Raw genomic sequence first — 19,035 nt, 5'->3', positions numbered from 1 at the left:
TAAATTAACTGCAAGACTAAGGAATCATGGGGAGGAAGCCATGAATTCCATGCTTTGCTTTCTCCTTCTCTGGGTTTCTGTTGTTCTCCTTGGTACATGAACTTTGTCTTGGCTGGATTTCTTGTTGCTCTTCTGGGGGAGGAGCCTGTTGTAGTGATTCTCAAGTGTCTTTGCTCCAGGCCAAATTGCACCTTCCTTACCAGGGGTCGGGCTAAGTAATCTGCTCAGGTTTGCTTTCAGGAGCTTTTGTTCCCTGTACCCTTTCCGTAGAGTTCTGGAGGACGGGAATGAAAATGGTGGCCTTCAAATCTCTGGCCCAGAGGAGCCAAGGGCTCAGGACCCCTCTCTTCAGTGCACCCTCAGAGACAAGCACTCAATCACTCCCGTGTCCCTGGCCTCTGGATGCGCTCCGAGCTCACCCAGCCTGCTACCGGTTCAAGGTGACCCCGAGCTGAGAGCTCTCTCCTCAGCTCCGTCTCTGTAGCTGGCTTCCTCACTCTAACACCTGTGAGCTCTGCGACACTCAGACACCCTCGATCTTTCTGTGACCCCGCGGGACCTGGGGCCACACTGACCCTGCGTTGGCTTCAACCCAGTTTAGCCTCTGGAGCGATGTCCCTCAGTGGAGCAGACTTTTAAAAGTCCTGGTTTTGTGCTCTGTTGCTCTGCCGCTTGCCAGGAGCTGGCCTCTCCCGCCGCGGTCTATCTTCCTGTGGCTTTGGATTCACTTCTCCGCCGGTCCTACCTTTCAGAAAGTGGTCAATTTTCTGTTTCTAGAATTGTTGCTGTTCTTCTCTTCAGTCTCTTGTTGGATTTGTAGATGTCTGCAATGGATTGATAAGCTATCTAGCTGATCTCCTGCTACCTGATGTCATCTCAGCCTGCTAGTTCTCCACCATCTTGACTCCTCCCTCTGATGTTTGCTTTGAAGGTGAATCTTGACTCTGAGAATATGAAGGTAGTTATACCTTTATTTAGTCAACTCACAAAAGTTCTTTTACCTTTTTGCCCTTCCTAAGGAGGAAGACTGGAGGAAAGATAGTGTTTTTCTCCCCAAGATATTCTTTTAAGTTTTATCAGGAGTTATAAGAATTTAATATTAACCTTAGGTCTAAAAAAAAAAAAAAGATTCTGATCATTTAGAAACCTTTAACTTCAGTTCCATGATGCCCACCTAATCTTTACAAAGTATAAATTAAGTAGACATGTAGATGTTCTCCACCCCATGATCAAAAGGGGGATTTTCTTTTGCATGTATGTAACATTCTTGGAAGAGCTCAGGGGGGGAAAAAAATCTCATCAAACCAGTGTGTTCCTCAAAATATGCATTAGATTCTCTGTACAAACATGTTTAGAATTAAGAATATCACATTTATTTGTTCAATTAAAACAAAAATAACTTCTCAATTGCATTTCCCTTGATCCACTAAACCTATTCAACCCACTAAACCTGTTCAACCCTCCTTACCCAACATACATTAGTTTGAATATGGTACTGAGCTAATGGTGACATAGATTCCAGAATAAGCAGAATAGTTTGTGTCAAAAAGCACCTGAATCTTCTTTGACCAAAAAGCCATTGATCAGTCAGGATGGATTTTTTGAGACAAAATCTTGCTGTGCTTCTTTATTGTTCTTCAGTAATTTGAGATACATGAAACATGAGTCCCCACTATCCAAAGAGCCACCCTATAACTTTTCTAATAGTCATTTTGAAAGACAGTATGCTGGAATATAAAAAAAATTCACTCATATCAATTCCTCTTCCTCATCATTTTTATTTTCTGCTTAAATAGATATAAGATAGGGGCACCTGGGTTGCTCAGTGGGTTGGGCCTCACCTTTGGCTCAGGTCATGATCTCAGAGTCCTGGGATCAAGCCCCGCATTGGGCTTTCTCTGCTCAGTGGGGACCCTCTCTCTCTCTGCCTACCTCTCTGCCTACTGATGATCTCTCTGTCAAATAAATAAATAAAATCTTTAAAAATTAGATATAGGATAAAGGCATGAGTTTCTGGTTTTACACTGTTTTCTTGCATTACACTTATATAAATATATTTATACTTGTAATTATAACATGTTATATTAATATTTTATATTTATTTACTTTTAAGGTATATAATTGTTTTGTCAAACCTGCACCTTTTAGATATAGGATGTTTCTGTAATGGAGAGGAGTTTCACAGTTCCCTATAATTCCCCACAATTCCCCTCAATTACCCTCAGTTCTCCTCTCCTGGACAACTGAATCTCTCTTAGACTACTGAAGTGATGTTCTCAGTCAATTTCCTTGCTTCGATCCTTGGCCTTTTGCAATAAATTTTTTATAGAATGGCCCTACATAAAAATAAGATTTTATAACACTCTGTGTAAAATAGTTCAGTGAACTTTTTTTCTTTTTTCTTTCTTTCTTTCTTTCCTCCCCTTTTTTTTTTTTTTTGATAAGATCAAACCTTCTTAACCTAGCTCTCAAGTCCTTATGCAATCTGTTTTGTGTCTCAATTTTATATCAAACCATTATTGACCTTTTCATTAACATATTTTCTGATGTACTGTCAGATCAATAGTAGCCTAATGCCACAATCACCATGTTACTCACCTCACTTCTTCTTGTCATGCAGACATTTTGTCACCTCACATCATTGCAGCAAGGGTAAGTACAGTACAATAAAATATTCTCAGGGAGAGAGGGAATGAGGCCACATTCACATAACTTATAATATACTGAATTTTTATAATTGTCCAATATATTATTAGCTAAATGTCTCACTTTAAACTTTATCATAGATAATATGTATGTATAAGAGAAAACACATATAGAGAGTTCAGTACTATCTGTGGTTTCAGGCCTCTACTGGGGGTTTTGGAACATACCCACCAAGAATAAGGAGAGACTACTATAGTAACAACAAAAAAACCTAGTAATTTTTAAAAATTTATTTATTTATTTGTTTATTTAGAGAGAGCATAAGTGGGGGAAGGGGCAAAGGGAGAATGGGAAAGAGAATCTCAAGCAGACTCCCCTCTGAGCGCAGAACCTCAACACAGGCTGGATCCGTGACCCTGAGATCATGACCTGAGCTGAAATTAAGAGTAGGATGCTGACCTGACTTGAGCCACCTAGGAGCACCTTACAGTGCTTTTTTGTTTTTGTTTTGTTTTGTTTAACATAAAAATGTGATTCAACTAAGACAAAAATGATAGTGTTTACACATTTTAAAATAGGCAATCTTTCAAAGTTTTTGAAATATTCTATTTTTTCTTTATATATAATATCAGTGTTAGAATAGTACATGGCATTAGAGCTTCTTCTGAAATGTACACAAGGATTTTAATTAACCACAGGGTTTTATTAAATAAATCAAAATTAATGATGCTTTCAGTGAAGCTTGTCTAATGATAGCAATTGTCTAATGAAAGTTCATTGTGTGACAAATGTTAATTGGAGATAAAAGACCAGGAAATATACACAAATAATTACAAACCACTTAGTCTGAATGCATATTTTCAAACGTGAGATCTCATTTTATCTGCTTTCTTAATGGGAAACTTCTGGGAACTCAGAGGAAGTTTAAGTGTCACTTTTACAAAAAATTCAGAGATGAAACCGACTCACTTCAGTTAGTGAATGTTGTTGGACTACATACTATAATAATGCAAATGACATCAAAGAAATCACTCCTGCCTTCAAAGATAACAAAACCGAGCCAAGAAAACAAGCCTCTATAGAGAACTCTACAGAACATAGATAAAAGAAGGGAGGGAAAGCCTCCAGACTTTGTTGACAAATGCATCTGTTTTTCTGAAGGCTGAGCAGATTTTGGTCCACATGTCCTGAGCTAGTCTGAGTGCAAGGTTGAGAAAAGCAAGAGGAAAGGGACTGAGAGTTTTTGAGTTCCTACTGTAGGTCAAAACCCTTTTCATATGCTCTTTCAGTAATCTGTGTTAGGCATTATTTTAGCTTATAGTTGAGAAGACAGACCTAATTTAGGTAAGCTGTCTGAGGTCTAAAGGCTCACAGAAGATTTGGGAATGTTATCCAGATGTGGCATTTTCTATACCATATAGGGAAAAAACAAAGCAAAAAAAAAAAAAAAAAAAGAAAGAAAGAAAGAAAAGAAAAAGTCTGTAAAATAAATTGTAAAATAAATTATAAGTTCCTAGAAAATCAGCCATCTAAAGCTAAAAATAAATTATGACATATGGTCCTTTTGATATTTCTGTGCCTCCAATTAAATATCTGGATTTGATTGACATTTATTGAATGATAGCTATATTCTAAATTGATTTGTTCACAGTGAATACTCTTTTTCCAAACTTTATCTCCTTTTGTAAAGCTCATCTGAATCCTCTACCAAGAAAGTAAACTCAACTATGTGTTCTGTCATTTATGAACTTCTGGAACTTAAAGATGATAGGCTAATTATTTAGATATTAATTAACGATTTTCAAATCATTTATCTTTTCTGTTTTATAGCTTTTAATGTTACCCATCTGTTGATTTTTATTGCAATAGGAAAATTTACATTCTTACTACAGTAGAGCCACTTTAAAATATTTATTTTATAATAGAATTTGACATTGAAAAAAATCACAATTTTAATCTTTAAAGAAGTACTTTATACAAGCATAATATCTTATTATAAAGTAAAATTATAAATATGATGTAATAGCATGACTCAAGAGACATCTAATATCAGAAAATATAAGTAAAAATGAGGAACACAGCTTGAGAAGCATGGGACTTATACCTAACCATAAACCTTTTGAGCATATTTAACATTCCTTCAGTTGAGGAAAGAAAATTCTATTGCTTTAAATATTTTAAAAGTTACTGAATAAATAATAAACCATGGAGAAACATGGCCTATATTCGTATGTTAAAAGGAAATAAAAAACTGATGAGCTATTCACTTTCATATCTCTACTTTATAAAATGATTCTCAAACAATTCTGTGGGTGAAACAGATCCCAAGGTCTAAGAGAGACAATCGCAATTTCTTGATGCCCTTAGGATGCAGTTAATTAACAAGAAAATGATTGTGGTAAACTGTCTCCTAAAAGAGAAGGAGCCAAGTTTCCTTAAGGTGACTTCTTGTAAGTAAATTCTAAATATGCCTGACAAAGATTTGATTAAATGTTATGGTTTTGCCACAGTAAAGTCATGTATTTTCATGAACATCCTAAGACTGAATTACAAGAACTAGACAGTTTACTAAATGTGAGATGATAATATAAGTAGGATTAAAATAAATAATTTAGTGGAGGAACAAAACCAAATTATTTTCCAGTGATACATCATAACCTCATACTTAATATCTTAAACTGACTACTTAATGAGAATCTCAAAGCGTCTGTTATATATCTATTTTGTTTGTTTGTTATTCTGCATCATTTCTATCCCACCTCAGTAAAAGCCTTCATCACAAACTCCAGCCGCAAAACTGGGTGCCACACATGATACAAATATTTCTCTCATACTCACATCCATTCCATTATAAAGTCTTATTAGTTTACACATCAAAATATTTCTCACTTAGTTCACTTATTTCCTGTATTACAACCACATAAGTCTAAGCTACCAATGTATTTAATTGAGCCTTCAAATCTAGAATCCTAACTGGTATCTGTGTCTTTATATCCTCACCCTCCTTTTTCATGATAGCAAAATGAACATCATTTTAAAATATATATGATAATAAATAACTTTACTCCTGCACTTGAAACCCTTAATAATTTTTTATTATGATTATAATAAAAGATAATTTCATAAGATAGTCTAAAGACCTATATGATTTGGACACTAATTAGTTTTTAAATATATGAATTTCTGGGGCACCTGGATGGCTCAAAAGATTAAGTATCTAACTCGTGATTTTGGCTCAGGTCATGATCTCAGGGTCATGAGATCAAGCCCCGTGTTTGGCTTTGGGCTCAGCAGGAAATCTGCTTGGCTCAGGTCATGATCTCAGGGTCATGAGATAAAGCCCTGTGTTTGGCTTTGGGCTCAGCAGATAATCTGCTTGAGATTCCCTCCCTCTCCCTTTGTCACTCCCCATGCTCATATGCATGCCATCTTTCTCGCTTTCAAATAAATAAATAAATAAGTCTTTGAAAAAAAAAATCTGCATTTCCTATTTCCATCTACATTAAACCTTGTTTATGTTTTGCTTATTTGTGTCCTGAAACACATCTCAAAATCATTCTTTATACAGAAATCACTTTTTTTTTCTTGTTTGCCTGGAATGCTTTTCCATTTGCTTTCACATGATTGACTTCTTTAGATAACAGATCAAATATCACCATCTCTGAAGGTCCTTTCCATAGAATTAACCTAACTGTAAATGAACTTAGTATCTATTATATAATATTTTTATTTCCTTCACAGTGCTTACCATAATCTGAATATTCTTAGCCTATATATTTTGGTATTTTCTATCTCTAAACCTTGTAATTTAAGCTCCTTGAGAACAGAAAAATGGTTTGTTCTGTTTAGTTTAGTTTTTAAGATTTTATTTATTTATTTATTTGACACACAGAGAGAGAGCATAAGCAGGGGGAGTGGCAGGCAGAGGAAGAGGGAGAACCAGGATCCCCTTGGAGCAGAGAACCCCATTCAGGGCTTGCTTCTGGGACCCTGGGATCATGACCTGAGCCCAAGACAGACACTTAACCAACTGATCCACCCAGGCACCCCCAGAGAGATGTTTTTGTTCACAACATAGCAACATCCCTGACACACAGTAGAAATATCAATAACTGGTTTTAAACATGTTACTAAATTCTGATAAAGTCACCAACATTCTAAGATTGAAAATATGAGGTCTTCAGAATATTTTCATATCTTTGTATCACTTTATTAACCTAAGTCAACTCAAACAAATTTCTCACTCTCAGAAGAGTTCATTAGAAGTTACAGCATTTTTACACTTGAAAAATATTTTTGTTTGCCTTTTCAATAGCAGTAGTGCCAGTTTACCTCCAAATTTGCCATTTGAATGGATAAATCCAGTATAAATCTAAAAAGAGAATTTGACCATTGGATAGTGGGTAAGGTTATGAGAACTTGTCCTCCAATCTGGCAAAATCTCATTTTGATAGATTTATATTTGGCCCATAATCAATAGTAAGAACTGTTGCTTCCAATGGAGAAACAGGTACTGGACGTACCCTTCTGCTGTAAACACATATAAAGTTTGTGAAATATGTAAAGCATCTCTTTTCATTTGAACTACAGATTGTTCAGGGCTATGATGCATGGCATATAGGAAACACAGAAGATGATCTTCATATTCAAGCCAACTTTCTACTGAGACATAGTTTCTAAACTAAAGCACAAGAAGTTAGGTGTCTTATGGAGAGCAGTGGTCTTGTAGAACAGAGGAAATAAATATCAGCATTTGAGGTTGATTTGGGAGATAAGATTTATAGGTCAGGATATTAGAAAGAAGGTGTCTGTCCCTTTGCTTTCAAAAATACTACTACAATAATCCAATACCCAGGATGGATTCAAGACATACAAATGCCAGGATTCATGCTCCATTATTTACATCAGAATCTCTAAGGTTGTAATGTAGGTATCAGTATTAAAAATTTCCCATGTGATTTTAATGGCTTGTGGGTTGACTGATACTAGCAAAGAAACACAATTTAATAACCTTCCAAACATGCACACACACACACACACCAGATAGGTTCACTGGTGAATTCTAAATATTTAAGGAAGAAATTGTATCGATTCCCTATAAAATCTTCTGGAAAGTACAAGCAAAGGAAACACTTTCTAACTTATTCTATGAGGTTAGCATTACCCTAACACCAGAACCATAAAAAGGCATGGGAAAACTAAAGGCCAGTATCACTCATAAATGCAGATTTTAAAAAATCCTCAAAAAATATTAGCAAAATCAATCTAACAAAGTGGAAATTACTCCACGTGTTCAAGGCTAGCTAAATATTTAAAAATCAATTAGCGGAATTAATCACATCAACAAGTTAAAGAAAAAAAACAATATGATCCAGTTAATAGATGCAGAAAAAACCAATTTCAGACAAATCAAAACCACAATGAGCTATCACCTCACACCAGAATGGCTAAAATTAGCAAGTCAGGAAATGACAGATGCTGGTGAGGATGTGGAGAAAGGGGAACCCTCCTACACCGTTGGTGGGAATGCAAGCTGGTGCAACCACTCTGGAAAACAGCATGGAGGTTCCTCAAAATGTTGAAAATAGATCTGCCCTATGACCCAGCAATTGCACTACTGGGTATTTACCCTAAAGATACAAACGTAGTGATCCGAAGGGGCACGTGCACCTGAATGTTTATAGCAGCAATGTCCACAATCGCCAAACTATGGAAAGAACCTAAATGTCCATCAACAGATGAATGGATCAAGAAGATGTGGTATATATACACAATGGAATACTATGCAGCCATAAAAGAAATGAAATCTTAACATTTGCAACAACGTGGATGGAACTAGAGCGTATCATGCTTGGCGAAATAAGTCAAGCGGAGAAAGACAACTATCATATGATCTCCCTGATATGAGGAAGTGGTGATGCAACATGGGGGCTTAAGTGGGTAGGAAAAGAATAAATGAAACAAGATGGGATTGGGAGGGAGACAAACCATAAGTGACTCTTAATCTCACAAAACAAACTGAAGGTTGCTGGGGGGAGGGGGGTTGGGAGAAGGGGGGAGGGGTTATGGACATTGGAGAGGGTATGTGCTTTGGTGAGTGCTGTGAAGTGTGTAAACCTGGCAATTCACAGACCTGTACCCCTGGGGATAAAAATATATTATATATTTATAAAAAATTTTTTAAAAATTTCAATACACATTCATTAAAAACAAAAATAACAACCAAAAACAAAACACCTCAGTCAGTAGGAATAAAGGAATAAAGGGGGACCTTCATTTTTATAACAAACCTATAGCTAATGCCATATCTAATAGAAAATAACTGAATGTTTTTCCACATCAGACTGGATATCCTGTCTAATGCAATAAGCAAGTAAAGGAAAGATGTAGAAGGATTGGAAGGAAAGGAATAAAAGAATCTTTGAGGGCACGTGGGTGGTTCAATTGGTCTGCCGTTGGCTCAGGTTGTGATCTTAGGGTCCTGGGATTGAACCCTGCCCAGTGAGGAGTCTGCTTCTTCCTCTTCTTTCTGCCTCTCCACCCCACTCATGCTCTCTCTCTCTCTTTCAAATGGATTAATTAAATCTTTAAAAAAAGGTGGTGGGTATTAAGTAGGGCATGTATTGCATGGAGCACTGGGTGTAGTGCAAAAACAATGAATTCTGTTATGCTGAAAAGAAATTTAAAAAAAAGAGTCAACTATAGTTCAAAATAAAAAAAAACTTATAAAAAAATGTATCTTTGTCCTCAGATGTATGATTTTCTATGTAGAAAATCCCAAAGAATCAATAAAACAACAAAAGATCCTGGAACTGAGAACTCTCAGAGCAAGATTATAGGCAACAAGTTAAAGATAAAAATCCTATTGCCATTTTTTTATATACTATCAATGAAAAATTGAACTTTTTGTTAAAAACACAGTATTATTTATATTAACAGCCTCAAATGAAATACTTCTGTATAAATTTAACAAAATATGCAGAAAATTTGTATGAATAAAACTATGAAACTCTGATAAGATTAAAAAAAAAGATCTAAATAGAGAAAAACTTTATTCATAGACAGGAATGTCAGAAGTGTCAGTTATTCCCAACTTGATCTATAGTTTAAATGCAATCTGAGTCAACATCCTGGCAAGTTGTTTTGTGAATATCAACAAACTGAATCTCAAGTTTTTGCGATGACAAAAGACAGAATAGCTAACACAGTATTAAAGAAAAATGAAATCAAAGCACTTATACCACTCGACTTTAAGATTTACTCTAAAGCTATAGCAATGATGACAGCATGGTATTTGTGGAAATATACACAAACAGATAAATGGGGCAAATAGAGACCTCAGAAATAGACCACATAAATATAGTTAGCTGATCTTTGACAAAGAGCAAAGACAGTACAATAAAGGAAGGATACTCTTTTCAGCAAATGATTCTAGAACATGTGGACATCCACATGCAAAAGAGAGAGAGGTGGGGAGAGAAAGAAAGAATCTAGACGCAAACCTTACACATTTCGTAAATCTTAACTCAAAAAGGATTATACACCAAAATGTAAAATGCAAAACTATAATACTTCTAGAAAAAATATAGAAGAAATTCTAAGTGACTTTGGGCTTGGAAATTAATTTTTAAAAACAATACCAAAATCCAGTTCCTCGGGTATTCCCAGACTGGTTGGATCATTGAACACTTTTCCAGCTCTTTCCTTCCCCAGGGAGAAAATAAGACTTGGGACTTTTTCCACTTGTTTGTTTACAAAAAATGAGAAAGAGGGATTATGATGACTGGTTTCATGCTAGGTCAGACTACTGTCTTTGTTCTTACTGACACAAAGGTGACTTTAGTGTACCAATTCCCATCACCATTCTAAGACAGGGAACAGAAGCTAGTCCTTTACACAGCCCTCAAAAATCTTAGGGCATTGGATGTATAGTCCAACTGCTTCTCTCCTAGGGAAAAGCCAAGACAAGGGACCTCTTGTATACTTGCTCTGCACTGGGCTGGGGCAGGGGGAGGTGTAGCAAGTGCCTAAACACTAGTTCAAGTTATGGATTTTTGTTGTTTTTGTTGTTTGTTGTTTGTTGTTTGTTTTTTGTCCTGTAGCCCACAGAAGACTAGTGTATGACAGACCCATCAGCAGTCCAAGACAGGAGATACAGATCAGCATCCCTTGTGTAAAAGACAGAAAAGTCAGGGCACTAGATGTGTGGTCCAACACTTTCACTCTTCAGAAAGAAACTGGGAGGTGGGGGTTTCCCTCCTGATTGTATGTGGCACTTGCTGGGAGTGGATATTATCGTAAGAGAATGTCTTATCTTTTCCTACCAGTTTTGATGTGACTGGATTTTCACTCGCCCAGAGTACAGGAGCCTTTCAATCAGTTGGATTCCTCACAGAACTGATCCATGTGTTGATGTTAAATCAGTGTGTGCATGGGAGGATGGAGAGTCTGGGGTCTCATATTCTGCCATCCATTCCACATATTCTTTGTAGTGTCTTTCTTACTGATATTTGTTCAAATATTTTCTTATCGCTAGTACTCAGCAGTTCCATTCTGCTCTTCCTTGGTGTGATATTTCTTTTATTTATTCTTTGATTAGTGTTTGATGAGCTCATAGAATCATTTTTGCATTACTTTAATCAAATTTGGAAAAATTTATTGGTATTATTTATTCAACAGCTTGTTTCTGTTTTCTGTTTTATTCTAGCACTCCTAATTTGAGGGCACATGATGGACACTTGATATCTTCCCATGGGTTCCCTAATCTCTGTTCTCTTTTTTATCTCTTTCCCCTTCTATACTCATAGCTTTTCTCCACTCAGCATAGTTGCATAGTTCTTATTGCTATATTTTCAAGCTTAATGTCTACCTTTGTAGATGTTATACACTCACTTGGAGGGAATGCACATTTTAATGTTGTTGAATATAATGCGATATATAATTTCAGTTGGAATGATCTTGTTGATAGATCATTCAAATCTCCTCTATTCTTACTGATTTTATCTTCTGTTTTTCTTATGGTTTGAAAGAGGGTCTTTAAAATCTCCAGCTGTGAATATATATGCCTTTTAAAAATGTTGGTTTTATCAACTTTTGATTAACGTATTTTAAATGAAAGACCCCAAACTGGAAAGACTGATAATGTTCAGGGAAAAACAAGTAAAATTTGAAAGACTCTTAGAGTGCCTGGCTGACTCACTTAGAAGTGTTTATAACTCTTGATCTGGAGGTTGTGAGTTTGAGTCCAATGTCAAGTGCAGAGATTAGTTAAATAAATAAATAAACTTTCATTTTTTTTTTTTTAAATCGAAAGACTTTCTAGATAAGAAAACAGACTAGGGTAACTCAACTTAACATGAATAAATGAACAATCCTGCACTTAGATCTAAACCTAACTAAATATAGATACTCCATAAATAAATAAATATTTATTTTAAATATCACATATTTATATTTATACATATATAAAATATGTATTATTTGTCATATTACCTATATTTTATACATTCTATATTACAATATATTGCATATAGATATAAGATATGTAAGGATCTCTGGTATATCTATATCTTATATTAGCAGCTCACATGAAATAGAATTAGTAGTGGAAGTTGGACTGTATATTCATGCCATAATGGAATGATATGGTCTGCATTGTTTCTATAAATCTCATAATTACATTTAGATGGGGTGATCAGAGCCCCACCCTTATGAGGAACTTGGACCCTTGTAAGAGATACCAGAAAGCTTAATCTCTCTTTCTGGCATGTGAGAACACAGCAAGAGGTGATCATCTGCAAGCCTGGAAGAGAGTTTTCACCAGAACTCTACCTTGCTGGCATCTTGAATTCACACTTAAAAACCTCCAAAAATGTAGGAAAATAAATTTCTATTGTTTAAGCCACCGAATATATGGTATTTTGTTATGACAGCCTGAACAGATAAACCTAGACATAAAATGATATGGCTTCTTTATAAAGGCTTTATTAATAAAGGATAATGTTTCAAGGGGAAGAATATTGTTTGTCAAAGAGAGAGGCTCAGTGACTTCACTCAGAGAGTGAAATGCATTTAGAGTTTTAAAGTCAAGATAATGTGAGTACTTGAAAATATTATATGAGAGGTTCTTTAGATTTAGAAGGAATATAATATAATCAGCTGAACTCTAAGCACCAGTATAAAATACCTTTGTGTCTCTCTTATTTCAAATAATGTAAGTAAGCAAGACAAAAATCTTCTCATTTATCTCTCCAGGTCTACTCTATCTTAAAATCTTTTGTGTCAATGTCCTAGGGCTGCTATAACAGTCCCACAAAGTGGGTGATTTGAAACAACAGAAATTTGTTCTATTATAGTTCTTGTAGCTAGAAATCTGAAAATAGGATTTCAGAAGGGTCATGCTTTCTGAAAATTATAGGGAAGAATCTGTTCCATGACTCTCTCTTCATTTCTGGTGATTACCAACAATCTTTGGCTTCTACCACCATTTCTCTCATTAAACAGTTTTCCCGAATTTTACCAATTACCTTCTTCTGAAAAAGTTCTGAGGGTGTTCATCTTATATGATCATATGACCATTCCCTCTTTCTGGATTTTTTTTTCCTTTGGTTTTGTTTTGTTTACCTCATTTTTTAAAAAGATTTTATTTGTTTATTTGACAGAGATAACAAGTAGGCAGAGAGACAGGCAGAGAGAGAGGGGGAAGCAGGGCCCCTGCTGAGCAGAGAGCCCGACTCGGGGCTTGATTCCAGGACCCTGGGATCATGACCTGAGCCAAAGGCTAAGTAAACCCTGTTTACCTCGTTCTTATCTCCATTCCACTCTGCCACTTTTTGGATCTGTCTGCTCCTCCGTGGGCTCAGTCACCTCTTCCCTGTTATTAACTCTTATAAAGTTCCTTAAGGCATAACCCTACACTCATTTCTCTGTTCATTCTATATCCATCTACAGTTTCCATCTATGTGCAGTTATTTACATGTTGTTGTGTCAAGTCCTTGCCTCTTTTGCAATGTCAGACCCTGGTAAACAGCCTAACTGGTCTCTCCTTTTGGATGTCACCAGGACACCTCAGTATCAGCAAGTTAAGAATTTAAGAAAAAATTTTGAGCTCAGAACAGTGAAAGACATAGAAATTATCTATTTTACTAAACAGGAATCTTAAAAACCATAATACCCTCTTCAACCCCTCTACCATATCCAATTCACAACAAAGTTATGTTGGCTGATAACCTAGATAACTGAAAACTATATGTCTCGCTATCTCTACGATCACCACCGAATCTGGTATTCTATTATATAGATTTGGTCTTTTTAATTACTTTGGAGCTTATTTATCTTTATCTGCCCAGTAACAAGAGCAGTTTTATTTTCATAGCTAATGTCTATTATTTTATCTCTATACTCAAAAAACAACAGCTTTCAATTATTCTATAACAAGTTCTTCAATGATTCTGAATACTTTTGCAATCTAATCTTCTGCATCTTTCCTCTGATTTCATGTCCTCCAGCTATTTTGATCATATTATTTATGTCTGTTATAGACCTATGCTTATTTCTGAAAAGCCCATTTATCTCCTGTTCATCCTTCTACCAGGTGTCATTTTAAGTTACTTCTTCAGGGAATTCCCTCTCCTGACATCTAAGAATTACTCTAATAGAAGCTTTCATAGCATTAATTAATCTTCCCTTCATGATATTTTTTCATTATTTTAATTTTACATATATTTGTGTAATTCATTAATTAATGTATCTTCTAGAATGTAATCTTAAAGAAGGCAGGGAGATACTGTTTTGTTTTTTTGTTGTTGTTGTTCTTGTTTTTCACTAAATGGAATGTCTGGCATGGAATCAGATTGCTGTTATTGCTGATTCAGTGCCACACAATGAATGGATATGAGTGGAAATTTTCACATAATCTCTTTGACTTCAAAAGTAGGAAGAAATTATAGGCAACAATTTTAGGTTATATAGAAAGAATGTTCAAACATATATTCCTCTTTATAAATTAAATATGCTTCCTTGAGAGTTAAATATTTCCTAAAATTGTAATTTCATTACTTATGTTGTATCAGGATTATAAATATTAGCTCTTTTACTACTGCCAACAACCATGTATGGTAGACATAAATTCAGTTTTTGTAGATAAAAAAATAGGCTCTTGAGATGGGCATAATTTCAGGAATGAATCCCTAAAAATTCCCGAGTATACTATCTTCCACTTTGAATGTGAGTGAAACCTATGATTTTTTATGAGATATCAGTTCCATGATTGTGTTAAATTATATGGAGAAAGGGAGATTATCTGGATGGACCTAATTTATTATATGAACACTTTGAGAACAGGAAGTTTTCTCCAGCTGGTGAATGAAATGGAAAGTCAAAGAGATTCAAAGCATGAAAAACGCTTTTAACCTGTCCTTACTGGCATTGATGATGGAAGGGACTACTTTAGAAGGCATATAGTTTACCTTAAAGAATGGACATGGCTGACACACAGTAAGGAAAAGGAGATGTTGGACCTACAGTGTAAGGAACTGATTTCTATCAACAACCTGAATGAGTGTAGAAACCAATTTCTCCCGAGGGCCTCTAGATAAGGGTTCATTCTAGTCAGTACCTGATTCCAGTCTTTTCAGACCCTAAGGAGAAAAACCAGTTGAGCCTGTCCAGACTTCTGTCCTAATAGAACAGTGAACTAATAAATGGGTATTGCCTTAAGCTGTGAAATTTGAGGTTATTTGATATGTAGCAATAGCAAACTAATATATCTACTGAAGGAAAAATGATACCACACATATCTTATATCTAAAATGTGGCAAAGTCATACTAAAGCCCAGAACATGTCTGTTGTGTGATGACATCAGGAAAATTTCTTAGGATGAGATTGAATTGTGAAAATTGTACTTAAATTATATTCCATACCTTAGTTAATGGTGCACTGCCACTGTTTGCATAATAAGGAAGATTATGGTGGAAAACACTCTTTAAATGAAAGAGCCACTTGTTTTATATCTTTAGTTTTTAACTTGGCTTTTCTTTCTCACTGGTTCATCTTCCTGGCACACAGCCTCCCTGTATTGCTCTTTATCATTCCTTCTTGATGTTCTCAAGAGCAGGGTCTGAGTCAGTAGCAGCGTAATACTTGATAAATATGTTCTATTTTTTCACTCCATTTCCTCTGATGATAACTGATAAAATCTACTTTTATCTCTTTGAGGAGTGTATAATACAACAATTGAATTTTTTAAGAATTTCAGAGGTTTAAAAAATTATAGCAATTTAAAAATTTATAAATACAGAAATAGAAGTTAAGAGTAAATTTGAACATTCTGAAGCAGGCTGGTGTTTTATTGGCTGTATGAATGCTAATACATGACTGTTTAACATGCGTTTAAATGTATTGTGACCCCAGCTATTGCCAAAATCATATTCAGCTTCTGTCTATGTCCCATTTGAAGTGGATAACTATATCTTAATGGTAAATGATATCATTAAAACAAATAGTGTACCAGGCTTATTTTAAAAGCCTATGTCCATCAGTACCATTTGCAGATCTGCTAGCAAAAATTATTGTTTAAGTGTATTGAAACTGCATGATTCAAGATGTTCAATGGTTACATATGGGACTGATAAAGAAATTTCTCACCTGATAAATAACATTGAATAAGTCGTCTAGGCACAGTCTGTGATCTTTCATCTCCTTTTGGAACATTAAATATTGGTTATTGCCATAGGAAGAATTTTACACTGGATGGACTCATACCATGATCCACAGTGGCAATCTCTAAATTTATCATCCTCTCCTTCACTTGTTCTGTGTACTATTACCCAGGTCATGCTATTTACACCAGCTGTATTCTCTTGTTCAGTGTGACTAAGACATTTATCCTCCAGCTCATACACCTGATCTCCTATACTCCCTCCCCCCATTCCCACTGGAAACAAGCTATTTGTCATAATTTTGTCTCCTGTGCCTGTTGATTGTTTGAAAACATCAACCCATCATTATAAATCTCTCTCTTCAATCTCCTAGCAATGCAGTTAACTGAAAAGACTTCCCCAGAAGGGCTTCTTGCTTTTACAAGCTTTATTATAAAAGCGGTTTTAACTCCTCATATGCATTTTTCGAACCTCTGGGCCAATGCTGTTTACTTATTCTACAACTCAAGAGCAACTACGAAAATGTGTGTAAATATCTGCTTTTTGAATGAGGCATAACCATGGTCACTAAACATTATTTTTAAATATTGACATGATCATTTTTAAAATCTATGAAAAAATTAAAAATTCTGGGGCGCCTGGGTGGCTCAGTGGGTTGAGCCTCTGCCTTCTGCTTGGATCATGATCCCAGGGTCCTGGGATCGAGCCCCCTGTCGGGCTCTCTGCTGGGTGGGGAGCCTGCTTCCCCCTCTCTCTCTGCCTGCCTTTCTGCCTACTTCTGATTTCTGTCTGTTAAATAAATATATATTTTAAAAAATTAAAATTTCTGAGAAATCCCCCAGTTATCTAATGAAAATTATCATTATAAAAATAATTTTCTCCATATACACTAGGGGGAAAGTGACAGGTATTTGTATCAGGTACTTGAATTGCAGAAATGAAGTTTTAATGAGCTCAGAGTCTTGCACATAAATAATTAGCCTCAATGTGGCAACTATGTAGACATATATAGAGATAAAGGAAGAAACTATACACTGTAATATATCAAAAAATTATCCAAAGATAACATGGCATATGAATTTCGATTCCAAGGAAAATAGGTCTCACGACTGGAGAAGGTAGGAAAAGGGAATCTAAATTATTGCAGGTGAGGCATCTCCAATGAGTGTGGAGGTTTTTGATTAGAATTCCATTCTATAAGTGGTTCACAGTGGGGCTAAGAAGGTCATGAGATCTAACAGTATTATATTTTGATAAGATTTTTTTTCATAGAGAAAAGGGGAAATTATTGAAAGTCATCAAGGAGAAAACAGATAAAATATTCTTTGTGTTTTAGAAAATAAATTGATGTTGTGGAGGTTAGTGTAAATCCAAAAAAGATGTTGAAATAATGTCCATTTTTTTAAATAAAATAATGTCTTTTGAAAAATGCACTTAAGATCTAGTGAAACCAAACCAAGGCAGTTGCCAGGGAAATAGAGAGGAAAACAGACCTAGGAGGTATTATTATAGAAAAGTGGGATATGGGATGGAGGAATTCATGGATGAGTCATACTTCTCTAATTTGTGCTTCTGAATAGAAAAATGAAGATGAATATGAGATATAAGAGAATCTATAGTAATCAAGGTAAATGCTTTCTTACTATTAATAGTTTTTTTAAATATAGTGATCATATTTGTTAGAATCTGTATAAATAAATAAACATTTTTTCTGAGCTGGAGATTTTTCCCCAGTTTTAGTAAGATATAATCATATGGCACTGTATAAATTCAAAGGGTACAGTATAATGACTCATTTACCTTGTTAAACAGTAACCAAAATAAATTTACTTAAATTTATCATGTCATCTGGTTGGAAAGAGAAAGAAAGAGGAAGAAAGAAGTAAATAAAGAAAGAGAAAGCATGAGGCAAGGAAGGAGAGAGAGAGAGAGAGAGAGAAAGGAAAGAAAGAAAGAAGGAAGGGGGGAAGGAAGGAAGGAAGGTATTTTCCCTGTGATGAGAACTCTTAGAATTCACTCCTTTAACAATTTTCTTTTTTTAAAAAAAATATTTAATTTATTTATTTGACAGAAAGATCACAAGTAGGCAGAGAGGCAGCCAGAGAGAGAGAGGAGGAAGCAGACTCCCTACAGAGCAGAGAGCCCGATGTGGGGCTCGATGCGAGGACCCTGGGATCATGACCTGAGCCGAAGGCAGAGGCTTTAACCCACCGAGCCACCCAGGCGCCCCCACTCCTTTGACTATTTTCAAACATACTATACAGCAGTGTTAATTATAGTCATAATGTTATACATCACATCCTTAGTACTTACTTATCTTATAACTGAAAGTTTGTGCACTTTAACCACTGTCATCCAATTCCTCCACCCCTTATTTCCATCCCCCTCCCTTGCCCTGTAACCAGAACTCTGATTTCTTCTTCTGTGAATTTTTGTTTGTTTGATTGGTTGGATGGTTGGTTGGTTGGTTGATTTTTTAGATACCACATGTAAGTGACAGATCATACTGTATTTCTCTTTGTCTGACTACTTCACTTAGAATAATACTCTTCAGGTTCATCCATGTTGTCATGGATGGCAAGATTTCCTACCTTTTTATGGCTGAATAATATCCCATTTTATATAGATACATGTATTATCTAAATATTATATAAATATAACTCTATAATTATGAATATATAGTTTATATCTATCCCAAAACTGCTTTATCCATTCATTCATTGATGGACA

General features: G+C 35.4%; 1 protein-coding gene across 1 annotated transcript in view; it reads left to right on the top strand.

The window, feature by feature from the left end:
- EYS (eyes shut homolog) overlaps positions 1 to 19,035 on the top strand; it is a 1,637,266-nt gene that overhangs the window by 562,399 nt on the left and 1,055,832 nt on the right. The window lies entirely within an intron of this gene.

The sequence above is a fragment of the Mustela erminea genome, chromosome 4 (assembly GCF_009829155.1).
Source record: "Mustela erminea isolate mMusErm1 chromosome 4, mMusErm1.Pri, whole genome shotgun sequence".
NCBI lineage: Eukaryota > Metazoa > Chordata > Mammalia > Carnivora > Mustelidae > Mustela > Mustela erminea.
The sequence above is the reverse complement of the archived record's forward strand: the minus strand, read 5'-3'. Positions and strand labels throughout refer to the sequence as shown.